At 42.3% G+C, this 17098-nt stretch overlaps 1 protein-coding gene and 1 long non-coding RNA gene across 14 annotated transcripts in view; one reads left to right on the top strand and one right to left on the bottom strand.

Annotated features, from left to right (window-relative positions):
* The window catches only part of LOC128314370 (uncharacterized), a 32851-nt gene extending 22494 nt beyond the window's left edge, over positions 1-10357 (top strand). For both annotated transcript variants that reach the window (XR_008295929.1, XR_008295930.1), the window contains 2 exons: positions 267-302; positions 960-10357. This is a non-coding gene — a long non-coding RNA (uncharacterized LOC128314370). The remainder of the gene's footprint in view (positions 1-266; positions 303-959) is intronic.
* Positions 1-17098, bottom strand: part of LOC106966547 (uncharacterized) — a 94370-nt gene that overhangs the window by 32064 nt on the left and 45208 nt on the right. For 3 of the 12 annotated variants that reach the window (XR_003426697.2, XR_008295924.1, XR_003426696.2), the window contains one exon: positions 7651-7891. The exons of the other annotated variants lie outside the window; for them this stretch is intronic. The gene's annotated coding sequence lies outside the window, so the exon portion shown is untranslated. Of the gene's footprint in view, positions 1-7650; positions 7892-17098 lie in introns of those variants that run through there. 12 annotated transcript variants of the gene reach the window in all.

The raw sequence follows: 17098 nt of genomic DNA, 5'->3' as shown, positions 1-17098 counted from the left end.
CTTTTTCTATGGGTTTGTTTTTTGTTTCTTTTGTTTTGTCTTCTTTTGTTTTTTAGATTCATGTATAAATGAGACCGTACAGTATTTGTCTTTCTCTATCTGACTTATTTCACCTATGATAAAGCCTTCAAGATCCTATCCATGGCAGCATTTGTTATCTCTTATCTTTTTGATGATGGCGATTCTAACAGGTGTGAAGCGATATCTCATTGTGGTGAGATGGTATCGCAATATTAAAAAATTTTTTTAATGTCATCCCTTGACAGTTTCCTATCAACGGGATTACCACTTGGGTGCTGCAGGTAAGAATTTGGTCCACCAAGATCCTTGTGCTAGTTGTTGTGAGCACCTCCCTGCTTCTTGTCACAGTCAGATTCTGAATGGTCAAACCCACAGATGCCCCTGTGATCCTATGGTGAGAGATCCAAGTAGGGGATTCCACAAAGTGACCCACAGTGCTGGGCTGGTGCTGGATGTCCTTCCTGGGTTCCCTTTTCCCACTGGCAGAACCAGAGGCTCAGGACAGACCTGTCCATGATGCTGTACTGGCCTGGGGGAGGGGCAATACGGCCGACATGTAGTGGCTTTTCTTACCCTTCTGTGCAGTGTATCTTGTTCTGTCAGGTGCAAGGGGGTGCTTCGGTCTCACCTCTGTGTTACAGAATTCTCCCAGTGCTGTCTTGTTCTCGAATAGATGTCAACTATTCTCTGTGAGGGGGGCCAAAGTCAGGAATGACCTATGCTATCATCTTGGTGATGTCATTCCTACATTATGAACTATAATATCACATAGGGGAATCAAGGAAAGCTGCCTTTATAAATTGGTATTTGGGCAAGACATGGCAGAGAAGAAGAACTATGTATTTCCCTAGGAGATCCCCATGTCTTTGGTAGATAATAAGGGGGACTTGTAGCTTGTCTCCTAAATGGCCATCATCAATTCCTTTCTTCCTTTACAGGCATGGCATTTCCTCATTGAGAAGTGGAGTCTATTTCTTTCTCCTTTAATCTGGAATGATCTTAGTGACTTGGATTGATACTGTTATATTGCAAAAGAGATGTTCTGGAACTTTCAATAGCATCTTTGGAGAAATCCAGTGACCAGGGAAGAAGTCCAGCAATCCTGCGGCTACCCTGCTGTGAGATGCCATAGTGTTGTGAAGATATCTTAAAGGTGAGGTTGAGATGCCATGGAGATGGAGATAGAAACAAGAGGTAGGGAGAGAGAGAGAGAGAAAGACAGGGAGAGACCAGGTAGCACCATGGCGCCAGGTGTGTGAGTGAAGAAGCCACCTTGGAAGTGGTTCACCAGGCCCAGCTGCTCCAGCTGATGCCTAACACACAAAAGCATCTTGTTTACATCTTTATATAGCCCCCTACCCTTGACTCTAGGCTGATCTGTAACTCATTCTTGGTCGATAAAATGTGGCAGAAGTGATACTGAGGCTAGAAGCCTTGAAGCTTTTGCCTGAGCCTCTTGTCATGCTTAGTTGTCTTCCTCTGCCTCTTGAAGTCCAGCTGCCATGATATGGGAAGCCCAAGCCCTATGGAGGCCATGCGTAGGCACTCTGGCTTAAAGTTCCAGGTAAGCTTCCAGCAGATAGCCAGCATCAACTGCCAGCCACATGAGTGGGTCGTGTTGGTCTTTAGCCCAGTCAAGTTTCGGATGGCTACATACCCATCTGATATGAAAGATCTCAACTGACAATTGCTTAGCTTGGTCCAGTTAGCACCAGGAGTTCAAAAGGTAATAATTAATTGTTGTTTTAAACCACCACATTTTGGGGCTTTGTATTTGCAGCAATAGATAACTGGAAGATAAACCATAGCAACTAGTGTTTAACTTGGAAAAATGCAGTGTAGAACCTAATGTATCAGAAGAAAAACATTTGAAAAATTAAAATGTAGCATGCCAAAGGGTGCGTGGGTGGCTCAGTCAGTTGAGGGTCCAACTTCAGCTCAGGCCATGATCTCACGGTTCATGAGTTTGAGCTCCGCGTCAGGTCTGTGCTGACAGCTCAGAGCATGGAGCCCACTTCAGATTCTGTGTCTCCCTCTCTCTGCCCCTTCCTTACTCACACTCTGTCTCTGTCTCAAAAATAAACATTAAAAAAATAATAAATAAATAAAATAAAATGTAGCATGCCAAGTACTGAAAGGCAAATGAATTCTCTTAGGCTATTAGGAAATCATTTGTGAATTATCTAATTATTATTGATCGTGATCTTATTTCAACTTTGGATGATATCCTCCCCTTAAGTCATTTTGAGAAGGGAAGATACTGAAATTCTAGTATAAGGAGGGGTATAATTCTACCACAAGACACAGAAATGTACATCAAATGCCTCTCTTCCGCATGTGTTAGTACTCAAAACATCAGTCAATCCACCAACAAATAAAAGTTTAATGACCCCTATATATGACATATATATGACATAGTCCCTGTTTTCAGGTTCCCAAAACATTTCCTAATAAGGTCTTTGTAGGCAGTGGGTGGGAAAACACAAAGCCTTGAGCAGGAAGAAACTGTACAGCCTATCACAGGGTCTGGAATATTAGTTCCTTACTAATTCTGTTGGATAAATCATGTGGGAAATCAGTGCCCAATGCTGGTCACTAACTCAAAGCCAGGTGCGGCTTTACCTTCTAAAGCTCTAAAGGATGATATATGCCTCAGGGGCCTGCCTGTAAGTCTGAAAATTCTTCCATCAGTGTCAGGATCAGGGAGGTCAGAATTAAGTGTTACCTGTGTGTATATATTATCTGAAATACATATTTTATATAATTATAAATCTATGTATGAATGTATATATGTGTGTATATATCAATATGTATATATATGTATGTCTGTATAAAATCTTGCCTCCCTCTTGTTCTCCTTTCATTTTGTGCAAGGTAATGTGTTAGACATTATAGGGTTTATATAAACGTCTGTTTCTAGCTTGAGGTCTTCAAAGTGCCCAAGACTCTAATTTACTCAATCCTCCCTTTTTTAAAAGGTTGAGATAAAAAGTATACTGTGGCGTAGTTTAAAGTTCAGGAGGAAGGATCTTCAATAGATACAAAGTAGCATGAAATAAAATAAGCCTAAGCACTTTACTGCGCTATGGAATTCTTATGTGGATACTAAGACACAGAGACACAGGGACTGCTCCCAAGCACGGGCAAGTGGGTAATGTATGCCCAGAGGATCGGAAGACCCAACTCTCCACCTTGTCTGACACTTTGCAGGAATTCCATCATTAGAAGCATTTCTTTGGGATTAGCATTTTATTCATCAGACATATGTTCACAAATACGTTGCCCAAAGAGAGTAAAGTAACTGCTGGGAAATCAACAGAGAGTGACATCGTGGATACAGGGGAGGTGACTGAGGTGAGGATCAAGAATGGAGAGGTGAGGCTGCAAGCATTGGGGGCCTGTGGGAGAAAATGAAGGCTCTACCTAGGAACTCCAGTCTGGGGCTGTGGGTGCTGGGGCAGCATGATGGGAGGAGGGAGAACACCTTGTGCAACTACTACGCACATTTGCTCCAAAGTTGCTCTCAGCTGGAGAATCAGACCGAATAATTATAGTGAGTCCCTCAAGATAGGAACACAGGACAGGGGGACGGAGTGGTGGAAGACACAGGGAGAAGCAGACACAGGGCGAGAAAGTTCTACTTCAATCTGTGTCCCCATCTCCCACATTCACAGACAGGCCTAACTTTTGCTTTAATAAGAGGGTTTTTTAAAATCTGCTAGAACTTTTTATATTATTTTCGTTTGCTGACCATAGCTGTAACCTCAGGGAGGAGTTGCTTCCCCTTTGTAGCTATGGTCTGTCTGTGCCTACCAAGGTAGAAAAGACAGAAACTAGTCTTGCAAAGAGAATCTGAGGATACTCTCCTGACCCCACCATTGCCTCCAGCTTCATAGAGTAGCAAAGCAATGTTTTAAGCTCAGGTCAAAGGGTTACCCGTTTATACAGAGCCTCTCTGATCCCCATAACGGCCCATTTCTCACAACAAGTAGTAGACTGGTGACAGGAGATACAGGATGAACAAGCCTGCCCTCCGAGCAGAGGACACTGCCCTATCAGCACCGGCTCTGCTTCCAAGTAGATCCAAGTGTTCTTGACATTTGGCAGCAAAGATAGTAATCCACCTCCAACAATTAGACAGTATCAGGAAAATCCAAGGTTACATGAAAACCAGGGACCTCATTTCTATCTGACTATAAATACCATATACATTAAAGAAAAAATGGGAGATGTACCTGGACTTAAATGATCCACCAAAAAGTCAGTGCCAAAGGAAAGAAGGGAATATAGTTCTTAGAATTTTTTTGGTTGCCATGACAGATTCCTAATTAGCTTAATGAAAATAGGGACCTTTTCTTCAAATGCCAGGGGTCTCGTGGAATCCAAGAACAGAATTGCACATGGGTTCCAGGAACAACTGGAACTAACAATAAAACTCATCACAACCATCTCTGTCTTCATTTTTCACTTAGTCCTCTCAATTTCTTTCTCGCTTTTTTCTTTCTTCAAATTGGCTGCCTCCATTTCTCCTGAATACCATGTGGAAACATAGTCATGGAGTACACAGCTTTAAAGTATATGCCATAGGCGATGGAAAAGTACCGGCTTGAAGCTCTGGCTTCAAGGCCAACAACGGTAGAAGGGGTTCCTATTGGCTTACCTCAGGTCAAGGGTCACAGCTAGGGTCATGGGGCTAGAGCCACACAGCATAGAGGGGATGCTCCCGAGGTAACTGTATGCATGATGACCATGTGGGTGGGAGTGAGGGAACAGGGGTCACAGCCTCGGGAAAAACCAAAGAACCAGGCAGGCCAACAATGTGGCCAACACAGAAACCTTAATGCAGCACAGCGGACCTAAATGCAGGTTTGGGCATGACGTGGCCACTGTGAGACCATTTCTCTGAGAACTGGCTGCCCCCCAATCCTGCTTAAATGTCCCTCTACTTGGAGCAACAGAGACCCTTGTTTAATCGTGACGCGACTTCACCTAAATCCTCACTGACAACACGGAAGTATTCCTCCCATTAGACCTTTCTCTCTTACGTCCCAGACATCATAGTCTCACCTGCTCTCAGAATGACCTCTGGGGAGAGAATGGCAGTGAATGACAATACGGCCCCCCTTACCTTCAGACTTCCCCTTTGCAGCCATCAGAGCTCTCTTGACTTTTCATTTAGCATTTCCTGGGACCGAGGGAAGAAGTGTAGGAGTAGGTGGCACAGAGAACCACTTTTGCTACCAGCAAGTGCTGTAGATTTGCGGGGATGTTTCATCATCCATGGAAACCATTTGTTTAAGCAATTAGGAATTTGGGTCTAGGGCATTTGTAGGGATTAATGACCAGGTGGTAAACACTGACTGCTTACAGCCTTGTCAAGGGCTGTTTAGCAGCAGGAAATGACCTGCTTCAAGGTGACTGATGACATTTAGTTGGAAAATTAGATGAACAAGAGCACACACTCACTTTGAGTGACTCAAGGATGACAATATAGTGAAAGCTTTCCTTGGGCAAGGCTAGCTTCTCGGTTCGCCATTTGAAGCATTTTGCCCTTGGTTGTAGACACAGAGGTCCTCTCTGTAAACATTCTTTTCTTTTAGTGGACCATAGAGAACTGAAATCATGAAATGAGAAAAATATCTGCATCACTGTTGTGTAGATATTTAATCCTAAAATTCAGCACAAATATGAGGTTATGTGATGCAGTGGAAAGAATAATAGGCCAAAAGTTGGGGCCAGAATTCTAGACCTGACTGTCATTCCTTACCTTTGTGACCATGAAGAAGTCATCTCACTTCTAAGTTTATTTGTGTCCCAAATAAAGCAAGTGATCTCAAAGGTACTCCTAGCTCTGTCATTTTGTAAGTATAGCTGTGGACTATGATCATCAAGTTACCTGGAGAAAATGTGATGCAGTCAGCAATATGATTTTGTACTTGTTGAGTGTTATTTTTTTTCTAATGCAGTCAAAGATTCTGCATATGCTGGTCACATGGGATACTCAACAACTTATTTTGGTGACGGAGTGAGATGCCTGTGAAATACTATGCTTCTACTCTTGCCATTCCTGTCTCAGAACCCGATGTGCCCACCCTCTTGGTACTCTTCATCTGGTCTTGTTCATAGAATGCCCTTAACGTTAACAAATCAGAAAGGGTAAGCCATAAGCCCACCATTACTGGGAAATTTATAGTTCATGGCTGCCAGATTTGAAAAAGGGTTTTGAATGATGGGGTGGGCTCTTGACAAAGGCAATTGCCCTGGGTGAAGCTCACAGGGCTGGAAGGGAAAGTTGTGGCAACGGTACCTTCATGCTTAGGTTACAATGGACAGGCAGGACAAGAAAAACAGCCTCTTGTTGGAAAAGGCAAGTCAGGAGCTAAAGTTTCTTTGTGGCATCAGGATGATGAAATTATCTTCAAAGAACAGTATTTTCCAACCAAGAATGCATTTGGGGCATCCAAAGCCATAAATCGATAGGTATTTTATAGAGCACTATGAACACTTAACTCACCTGAAGCCCACAATAGCTCTGTGAAGGGGGTTGTTATCGCCATCTATCAACGAGAAAATTGAGGCTTACCTGGGATAAATAATGTTCCCAAGGTCATGCAGCTGAGCTCACACACTATTCCTTGCCTGATTCCAGAACATACCATACTGTTTCTCCAGGGGGAAACATAGGGCAGATAATCTGCCTCCAAATAATTAGGAGCGAACGATGAATTGATGCATTTAATTTTAACCCCAAATGGAAGCTAACGCTTAAATGTTGTTCACTGTGCACCAGCTACTTTTTCAGTGCTTTCCATAAATGAACTGGCTTAATGCTTACTATGTGCCTTGGACATGGTTACTATTAACTTCATTCACCTAGTGAAAGGGAGTCACGTAGCAGTTGAGTAACTAATCCAAGATTCCACAGCCAGCAACTGGTAGTTTTAAAGCCTCATGATGATCTGTCCCTGTTGATTTTGGAAGGTAAAGAATAAAAAAGAACACCTTGGGATTGGCTGTAAGACCAAGGGAGGTTTAACCTCCATACCACGTGGTTTAATTCTCACAAGGGGGAACAGGCCAGTGAAAAGAGAATATGAGTTTTCTCTGTGATCCCAGCCTCAGCTGGAGAGGCTACAGGGCAGGTACCCAGCCTGCTCTTGCTCTGAAACAGTGGGATTCACCTCTGGCAAGGGAAGCAAAGGACAGAAACATAAGCTGCCATCAATTGATTTCTTTTTAAACATTAGAGGGGGAAAAAATAGGCAGATGATAACTCAGCACTTTAAAGCTTTGCAGATTGGGACGGTGTTTGTTAGTCAAATTGCTAGGATAAAGTAGGCAGAGTTAGACGGAGCAAAGGAGGATACCTGGAGGTCATTACATGCTGTGTATCTTGACTGCCGCAGCTACTGCTCTAACTCGTTAAAATTTTCCCAAAGGTAATGAAATCAAGAGGGAGGAATCTCCACAGAGTGGAAAGAGCCTGGGGCTGAAGATGGAACAATTTCTTAGCAACCTTATTGACATTAGGTTCTGTATGAATCAACATCCCAATATGGTTACAAAAAGAGAAAAGTGGGCACAGCTGTCTTGGCCCTGTCAGATAAAAAGTACACAGAACAGAGGATGTGAGACGTGATGGTTCCATTTTATTCTGTGTCGGTCAGAGCCCACCTGGCATAGGATATCAGGTCTGGACATCATGTTGAGAGAGAGTACAGCTGGGGCAGAGCCAGTAGAATGCGTGCAACCGTTAGGCCCAAAGAGAAGGGAAAATTCTGACCGGGGAAGGGCTGAGGTTGGAGCAGAAGCTGTCCCAGAGATATGAGAGAAAAGGTGTGGATCTTGGGCAACTGGCAGATGACACTTCCTAGAAAATCAAGAAGAAAAACCTATCACCATTCAGAGCAGGAACACTTTCTGCAAGAAAGTATTCTTGTTAGTTGCATTTTTCTATAATAACCAGAAATTAGTTTTCCCTGACTACCCTTTTACATTGCACTCCCACGTGACCTCTTTCTCTAGCCCACATCCCTACTTAGTTTTCCTCTATGGTCTTTATCAATGCTTATTTATGATCTCCATCTATTAGAAATTACACTCACAACGACATTCATTGTCCATTGCCTCCTGCTGTATTCCCACTGTCCACAATTGTGCCTGACAAAGTGCGTGCTTGGGAAATATTAATCGAATGAATGAATGAATAAATGAATGAGGTAGCAGCAACAGAAATAGTGAGATACGAAGAAGACAGGGTGGCACACGTGTCTCACTGCCCGGGTGCTGGAAGCACAGATGACTCTGACCATGGGAGATTATGAATGTCCTGTCAGGTGAAGGTTGAGTTAGATGACCATTCCTACACTAGTAACTTTATGAAACTTCAGGAATATGAAGGGGAAGGGTGAAAACAGCTTTCTGGACAGAAAAAAAATTCTAAAATGAAACTTAAAGTTTTTCACCTGTGAAGGAACTAACAATCTGGGTGAAAATGAGCTCTCTAGACTGTTACAAACTTTCTTAGTTTTGGCGGTCTGTGGTGCCAGGAGAGATTTTGAAAACCTTTATTTGGAATATAAAAACCCATGTAGATGTTAGTGGAACGAACCCTCACAGCTGAAGGCTAAAGATAGAGAAAAGCAGGTGGTATAGAAGAAGATGAGGCTCGTGTCTCTGAAGGCTGTGGGAGAGAATCCTTCTTTCCTTCCCAGCGAGGTTACCAGCAATCTTTGGCATTCTTTGGCCTTGTAGATGCCTCACTTAATCTCTGCCTCTGTTGTCACAGGGCATTTGCCTGTGTTTCTGTGCCCAGATTTCCCACTTTTTTGGGGGGATGTTTCTTTATTTTTGAGAGAGAGAGAGAGCACAAGCGACGGAGGGGCAGAGAGAGAGGGGGACAGAGGATACGAAGCGAGCTCTGCACTGACAGCGGTGAGCCTGATGTGGGGCTCAAACTCACTAACTGTGAGATCATGACCTGAGCTGAAGTCGGATGCCCAACCACCTGGGCCACCCGGGCACACCCAAATTTTCCACTTCCTATAAGGACACCTGTCTCTGGATCAGGGCCCATCTTAACCAGATGATACCTACAAAGACCCTGCCTCCAAATAAGGTCACATTCACAGGTTCTGGGACTTAGGGCATAAACATATCTTTGCGGGGAGGGACACAATTCTACTCATAAGAACATATCAAAAACACCAAGTTGGGCATCTGAGGCCTGAATGAACCAACTTTTCCTGGATGGTCAAGCCTTGCCTCCTACCCTGCCCTTTGGGGATAGTGTGTGTAAAAGGAATAGGGATCCTCCTACAGTCTCCCTTCCATATTCAGAAATTACAGGAGAGTACACTCTCCTAAACTCTGACCTTTGAGGAAAGTGAACATAAAAGAAAATAAAAACAATTTAACTTCAAAGCTTTGGCTAGGGTCTTTGAGGAGCTAAGGTATGGCTTTCGAAGGGCAGATTTCTCTATAATGAGATTGTAGTTAATATTGTTGCTTCCCTTTGGATAAGAAACTAATGATGGTGTTCCCGTTCCTTCACCAGTGGTTGTTCAGATTTCAAGACATTTGGGCCAATATGATTTATTTATTCTTCCTTCATTCAACAAATATCTACTGAGTTTCTATTCCATGCCAAATACTTCTAAAATGTGGCTACAAATGCTCTATGCAGTAGATGTGACCTCTGTTATTGGTTTTTAAATCTCATCACTGTTAAAAAGATGTCTAAAAGAACATGGAGAAAAATAGCACTTTGTCCAGAAAATGGTACTATGCAAATAAGTTTCAACTGGCATGTAGAAGGTCTTCATGGCTACTCTAAAAATGCTGAGAATACAGGAGCCGATAAGGCAAGATGGACAAGAGGCTTGTTTGAGGTTTCTGCAAAGAAAAGCCAGGGTCCCTCTCCCATTGGGTGTGAACATGGGTCTACTGCTGTCACAGTTGCTGACTCTGAGGGTATGAGCCCTAAGGTAAAGTCAATGCTTTGTTCAACAGAGCAGAGAGAGGAAAAGAGCTCGAATCTCTGATGACATTGTTGAGTAGCCGACCTAACCAAACCTTATATTAGGGCATTCTGTGTTATGAGAAAATAAATTCTGAAAATAAACATTGAATTAGGTTTGACTTTTGCACTGCTGGTGGGAATGCAAACTGGTGCAGCCACTCTGTAAAACAGTATGGAGGTTCCTCAAAAAATTAAAAAGTGCTACCCTATGATCTAGCAATTGCACTAGTAGGTATTTATCCAAAAGATACAAAAATGCTGAAGGGGCACATGCACCCTGATGTTTATAGCAGCACTATCAATAATAGCCAAATTATGGAAAGAGCCCAAATGCCCATCGACTGACGAATGGATAAAGAAGATGTGAGATTATATATATATATATATATATATATATATATATATATATGTCGGAATAATGCTCAGCAATCAAAAAGAATGAGATCTTCTCATTTGCAACAACGTGGATGGAACTAAAATGTATTATGTTAAGAGAAATAAGTCAGACAGAGAAAGATAAATATCATAGGATTTCACTCATGTGGAATTTAGGAAATGAAACAGATGAACATAGGGGAAAGGAAGGTTAAACAAGATAACAGAGAGGGCGAGGCAAGCCATAAGAGACTCTTAAATACAGAGAATAAACTGAGGGTTGCTGGAGGGGTTTTTGGGTGGGGGCATGGGCTACATGGGTGGTGGGCACTTGTTGGGATGAGCACTGGGTGTCATATGTAAGTGATAAATCACTAAATTCTACTCCTGAAACCATTATTACGCTAACATGTTAACTAACTTGGATTTAAATAAAATTTTTCAAAAAGAGGTGGGTTTGGACTGAGTTTTGATTTTTTGCGTGCTAAAGATAACACTGACATGGGCAGCCTTTGTCTTTCTTAAATTCCACACAGTCTGAAGGCCACAGGAGAATAAAGGACAATGGCACCTCTCTGCTTACCAATATTCTGTCTTTACTATGAGTTGTTGTAGGAGATTTTAGTTGTTATGTTTTGAAAATGGAAACAGTTGGTGAGAAGAGAGTGCATTTATAGGCAGGCAAGCCAGGAATTGTGTCTGCAAGCAGACTGCATCTCAAATGCTTTACCTTTTTTTCCTTTTTTTAAGCTCTTTCTGTAAAGCACACAGTTTAGAAACATCTTCCTTTTTGCATAGTATGGTAGGCCCTTCTTATCCATGGGGAATATGTTCCAAGATCCCCAGTGGATGCCTGAAACCATGGAGAGTACTATGGATAGTCCCAGTACTAGTATACTGGTTTTTCCTACACATATAGACATATGGCAAAATTTAATTTATAAACTATGCACAGTAAGAGATTAACAACAGTAGCGAATAATTACAACAATATACTATAATAAAACGTATGTGAATGTGGTCTCTCTCTCTCTCAGAATACTTTATGGTCCTTCACTCACCCTTCTTCTTGTGATGTTGTGAGGTGATAGAAATGCCTATGCAATGAGATGAAGTGAGGTGAATGACAGGCTTTGGGCTCCCATTGACCTTCTGACCATCTGTCAGGAGAGTCATCTGCTTAGACTTCGGTTGACCGAGGATGACTGAAACCGTGGAAAGCAAAACCGATAAGGATAAAGGGAGGCTGCTGTAATCCTTTTCAGTTCACGGTCAATTTCGCAAAATCTCAACAGCCGTGAGCCGTGCGGTGGAATCGTGGGGAGTGGGGGAAGGAGGCTGTAAGAAGTATAGCCTGTTCACGTTCATCACCGGCCAGTGCACGCGAGGAGACAGCACGCTAGGAACTCTCATCAGCGAGCAGACGCTGATGGTGAATAGAAGTCAACACTCGTTCCGTCATGGAGACCCATGAAAGAGCAGAAAACTGTGGAAAGGCAGCCGCAGCATAGAACTACCTTAGAGAACAAATGAAACAAGCCCACCTTTCCCAAAATTCACGAGAGAGAGCTCACCTTTGAGGGTGAGAGAATTACTGCCATTCGCATGGTATTTACCGAGAGTTTAAATTAAAACAAATAATTATATTTCACGCATCTTAAATTATTAACAGGCCAATGTCCCTGTTAATTTGCAGTGATCACCCTTTGTTCTCTGGGCACTTGTCAGGCTCTCCTGTTTGAGCCATGTACTTAGATTGCGTGCAAGTATGTACTGCTTTGTGATGTGAGCAAGAGGCAGCTGTGCATTCACATGAGTGTATTGAGTGTTATCAACAAATATTCAAAGCCTTTAGGAACTGATATTTTGAGAAGTTGATTCCTGCCTCCTTCCCCATCCTCCATCTGCCCCCTTTTAAGACCATTTCAGATCCCTTCCCCCACTTGTCACCAGCATGTGCTTCCAGATCTGGGATGTGCTTTCTCCTATCTTCTTTATTTTGTCAAGTTTTAATTTCAATGTTTTCGCTCTTCTGCCATCTGCTTTTTCTCCCTTTCTTTTTCATTCCCATCTCTTCATTCCTCGTTTTTCTATTTATCCCTAATAAGAACGATATACACTTTAAGTAATACACTTAGAAGCAAATACCCACACGCTAGAATTTCCCACTAGGAGAATCTGTTGTTGGAGAGGGATTATTGTAATGAAGAAAGAGATAGAGTGGGCTTTTATTTGTTTGTTTGGTTATTCTTCTTCACATCGTTATTGTTTTCCTTCTCTCCGGTGCTTTCTTGCTTCTTTTTCTTGTTTCAGATTTTATTGTTGTTCTTCCAGATTTTGCTCTATGTCTCTTCTTACCACTTTCTCAAAACATTTGGGTGTTGCATTGGTTTGTCAGGAGTGCTGTAACAAATTACCATAAACTGACTGGATAAAACAACAGAAATTTATTGTTTCACAGCTCTGGAGGCGAGAAGTCCAAGATCGAAGGGTTGGCGGTGTTGGTTCCTTCATGGCATGGGGAGAAATCTGTTTCATGTCCCTCTCTTGTTTCTACCAGTGCTTCCGGCAGTCCTGGTATTCTTTGTCTTGTAGATCCATGGCCCCAATCTCTGCTGTCATCTTCACATGGTGTTCTCCCTGTGCACATGCCTGTGTCTAAAGTTCCCATTTATTTTGTAAATAAGGACATCAATTATATTGGATTAGGGCCCACCTTAATGATTGCACCTTAACTTGATCATATGCAAAGACCCGATTTCCAAATAAGGTCACATTCTCAGGTATTGTGGGTTTGGATAACTACATCTTTTGAGGGGGCACAATTCAACCCACAAGAGACATCGTATGATTGGTCGTATGACCAGTCTTCCGTGGGGGCCCAAATACTGATGAATATTGTGATTTCTTCTTTACATGTCAGCAATACATCAGGGATCTCTTCAGGACCATCAAACTCACAAATTCTGTTTGTTCTTGTCAGAGATGGAACTCAGATCAAGTCTTGAATTTGGTGAACACATCCACATTAAAATAGTGTTTCTCAGGTGGTCACAGAGTTACAGTCTGGGGATAAAACCTCCCTCATTCCTTCTTATTTTTAATCCACTTAGGTATAGTGAAAGCATTAATCATATGCTTATATCATGCAGAATAATTAAGCAGGAGAGTTGGGCCTTGAAGGCTACTCTCAATAATCAGCATTGGGAGAGAGCCAAAGCATAAGAGACTGTTAAAAACTGAGAACAAACTGAGGGTTGATGGGGGGTGGGAGGGAGGAGAGGGTGGGTGATGGGTATTGAGGAGGGCACCTTTTGGGATGAGCACTGGGTGTTGTATGGAAACCAATTTGACAATAAATTTCATATATTAAATATAAATAAATAAATAAATAAATAAATAAATAAATAAATAAAAGATGTATAATATTGGGGAAAAAAATAAAAAAAAAATAATCAGCATTGTTTGTGAGTAGCCATGATGATGTAAAGTAGGAAGCATTGCCTTTGGTGACTTCAGTTTCCTCCTGCCAAGTAGAGGTTGGCCCCATTTACAACTGGGACAGGGCACCTCATGTAGTACTGAGACATGGACTCCTAGGAGCCCATCTGGTCTGTAACCACTGCTCTGTGTAGGTGGCCGCTGAGACATCTTTTGTTTCCATGACCCTACAGCTCCGGTAGCTCTTATGCTGCCTCTTATGCTGATTTCTTGGCTCTTATCATCTGTCTTTTTTCATCTCTTTCTTTCCCTCTCTCTCTTTCTCTCCACCAACCCCCCGCCCCACCCCCGCCTTATCCCCTCCTTAGCTGTGGAGAAATCTTTTTCTTATCTGGAATGGGAGTGGACATTGAGGCCTCGTCTATAAGCAAGTCCAAATTCCTCAAGGGCTTGGGGCTTGGGGAACACAGGACACAGCCTGTCAGGCCATTTGTGCTTTCTGCCTGTCACATGCTTCTCCATAGACAATGTAGAGAAAATGGATTGTTTGCCTGAAGAGAGGAGGTAGGAAAAGGGGAAATGCCATGATAAAAAATCACGTTTCCAAAGCAATCATATCAAAGAAATAAGAAGGGCTCTTCATTTTGCTGGGAAATTTGCTTTTTGAACATATTCCACTTGTAGTGATTTAAAAGTATTTTTTAAGGAAGGGTGTGCTAAACAGGGCCTTAACTTCTTTAATCTTTTTTAGTATTACTATATTTGTATGGTAAATGTATGCTAGATTTGGGATATATAATTGCTTGGCTGTATTCAATAGTAATGTTCAACATGGCACACAAAGCTGTTATTTTTAGCATCCTGAATAAAAATGTTTTCTCTTCTTAGACTGTAGCCTTCCCTGTCACATCCATTCAAATTAACCCTGATACATTATTGATGTATCCTCAATACTCAGTTTCTATACATAATTTTAACCAGTAAACATTTTTAAAAGACCTAAGATGCTTAATTTTATAACTGTGGAACTTCGAGGTATTTAACATTGCCTGCTTTCCAACCCCCCGAGTCCTCCTTTTCTTTTTCTTTAAATGTTTTAAAAAGTTTATTTATTTATTTATTTATTTATTTATTTATTTATTTATTTTGAGAGGGAGAGAGAGCACAAACAGGGGAGGGGCAGAGAGAAGGAGAGAGAGAATCCCAAGCAGGCTCCGCATTATCAATCCAGAGCCCAATGTGGGGCTCAAACTCATGAACTGTGAGATCATGACCTGAGCCGAGATCAAGAGTTGGACACTTAACCAACTGCACCAGTCAGGTGCCCCAATTCTCTTTTTCTAAAGCTATGGGCACAGGACCCCAAAACAGCCCTATGCCGGTCTCTAGGACTACTTCTGACCTCAAAATAGGGGGAACTTAAGATTCTTATGCCCACCCTGTTAGGTGAATTTCCAAGTGGCTCCTGGGTTGCCCGTGACCTTGTGCTCCAAGCTCACCAGCTAGGCTTTTGAGGTGCTTCTGAGACACAGACCGACTCTGCCCCAGTTCTGGTGCTGATCAAGCACCTCTCGACAACAGATCTAGAATTACTGTTCTCCCAAAACTGGGTAGTAGGATGGCTGGCAGGGAGAATGGGACTTTCCAGCTTCAGACAGTCTTCTCCCAGGTTAATCATATGCCCACACATGTAGATACCTCTGACTCTTATCCTCGGATCTCCTAGGCTAGAGCTCTATTTACTGAACACTATGGTAGTCACACTTCTCTCACACTTTCCCGCATGGCACGCACCAATTAAAGCAACGTTTTCTCTTAAGAACTCATCCCTATTTGGCTTATATGTCAAATCCTTTGCCTTAGCAGGGCGCCCTGTGTAACCAGTGCCCAGTACTAAATATTTCAGCTGTTTGAGATAGATGTCCTCCCCACATCTACTAGAAGGCAGCTTGGCCTTATGTCTCCATGCAATAGTCTAGCCCAGAGTCAGATGTTAAATATGTGTGTGTGTGTGTGTGTGTGTGTGTGTGTGTGTGTGTATTGCACACACCCACCCGGCTATTCAGGGCAACCCTGGAATTAGATGTGGAGTGTTTCCCCCTCTCAGCTATACTGAGACCTCTTGAGAGAATTTTGTTCCTTCTTAAGGACTCCATTCTTCCACTTGAAAAAAGGACAATTATAGCTGCCCTTTCATGAGTGTTACGGACAGAAATGATGGTTATAAAGAGATTTTCTTCAAACTGTTAACATGGTTGCTTCTGAAGAGTAGAATTGTGTGTATATGAGGGGAGATCACTTTCAATTTTATTATTCAATTTATTTAATTATACATAATGAGAAAATACTACTTCATCATTATCATCATCATCATCGACAACAACATCATTATAGTAAAAAATAGAGAGAAATGAGATTGAAGACTAATTCAGGCCAGAAGCCAGAGTCTCTTGCTTCCATGCTTGGGCAATTTTAAGGGCTCTCTGATGCTTTACTGTAGAGGACTGATTTCTGATCTTTTCTGGTAACATTTCAACTTTCCAGTAGGTCCTCTGTAGAAATATCACTAGGGTGGAAAAGAGAGACAGCTTAACAGAAAGAGGGCATTCTGAAAACGGCCGTAGAATCTGAGGAGAACATGGGTCAGAATTGCTAGACTGAGGTCTGCTAGAAACGACAGCTTAGGCCTTTTGATCATGGGTTCCCCTGTGAGCTGTTCAGCTGTGCTTCTCTAGCTTCTCATGCTCCTGCTGCTCCAAATCCTGTTGCTCTTTGGTAGAAAATCTGTCCCATTCTAAGGGGGGACCACTACATGCTCTCAACATCCATTAAGTACCACCTGAGTGGTTACATCACTGCTCTCAAGATCAGCATGAGTCCTGTGGCTGAAGGAGGCTTTCTCACCATCTGTAAGAAAGCTAGCTGCCATCTTCCATCTGTCATTACAGACTTCAGGGTGCTTGGCAGAAGGCACAGAGCCATCAACGCTGGAATCATCAGACTTGCATTCAAATATTAGCTTGCAACTCAAAGGCTAAGTATTCATGGACAAGATATCAAACCAAACTATGCATCCTTTTTCTTTGTCTGTAAAAGGAATACAATTATAATCCCAACTCTGTAGGGTTGTTATGAGCATTGAATGAGATTATGCATGTAAAGGATTTAGCAGAGTGACTGGCACATTATAAATCCTCTTGAAAAGTGAGGATTATTGTGCTACTGTTGTCATGTTCCTAA

The sequence above is a fragment of the Acinonyx jubatus genome, chromosome B1 (genome assembly GCF_027475565.1).
Source record: "Acinonyx jubatus isolate Ajub_Pintada_27869175 chromosome B1, VMU_Ajub_asm_v1.0, whole genome shotgun sequence".
Lineage (NCBI taxonomy): Eukaryota > Metazoa > Chordata > Mammalia > Carnivora > Felidae > Acinonyx > Acinonyx jubatus.
Note: the sequence above shows the minus strand (reverse complement) of the source record. Positions and strands in the feature narration are given on the sequence as shown.